The sequence below is a fragment of the Frankliniella occidentalis genome, unplaced genomic scaffold (genome assembly GCF_000697945.3).
Source record: "Frankliniella occidentalis isolate FOCC.00 unplaced genomic scaffold, Focc_3.1 Scaffold392, whole genome shotgun sequence".
Lineage (NCBI taxonomy): Eukaryota > Metazoa > Arthropoda > Insecta > Thysanoptera > Thripidae > Frankliniella > Frankliniella occidentalis.
The window spans coordinates 153,739-154,358 of NW_026267514.1; positions in this window are offsets into that span (position 1 = coordinate 153,739).

Sequence of the window (620 nt, forward strand, 5' to 3'; positions counted from 1 at the left end):
CCCCCCCCCTCTACCTCTCGTACGCAGCCCTGCCATGCACCGCACTTTACTTTCCCGCCGCGCGAAATGAATCACAGTGGAGGAAGAGGGACAGGAATTCGGGCGGAGCTAACGAAGCGGCTGCGTCCGGAGTCTGCCACTAATAAAAGCCGAGAAAACGGGCGGAGATGATAAGCGCGCCGAGAGGGTGTCGGGCTGGTGGGGGGAGTCGAGAGGTACTCAATACAGTAGGCACAGAGCGCCGGCTGGATAACAGAAAAAAATGCGATATAGTAAACTAACTTTTCCGAATTTGTGGACATGGTTTTGTTTTTGATATAAAAATGATAGCGATACATTTTTTGTGAAAAATTGATTAACAGGTCGGCAAACATAATCGGCAAAATTTCTGTAGATAACTTTCCAGGCGATACTGATGGTGTCTCGGGTCTGACCTGGCGGGGTCAATGTCAACACATCCCTCCAAAATTATGAAGAAAATACAAGCTTTTAACGCCGCAACGCATTCTGAGTGCAGAAAATGCCTGAATGTGGGTAGAATGATAACGGTGCACCCCCGGCCACACTCGTTTCCCCCACCGCCTTGCATATCACTCGCGGGACAGCTCGTGCCGTCCCCG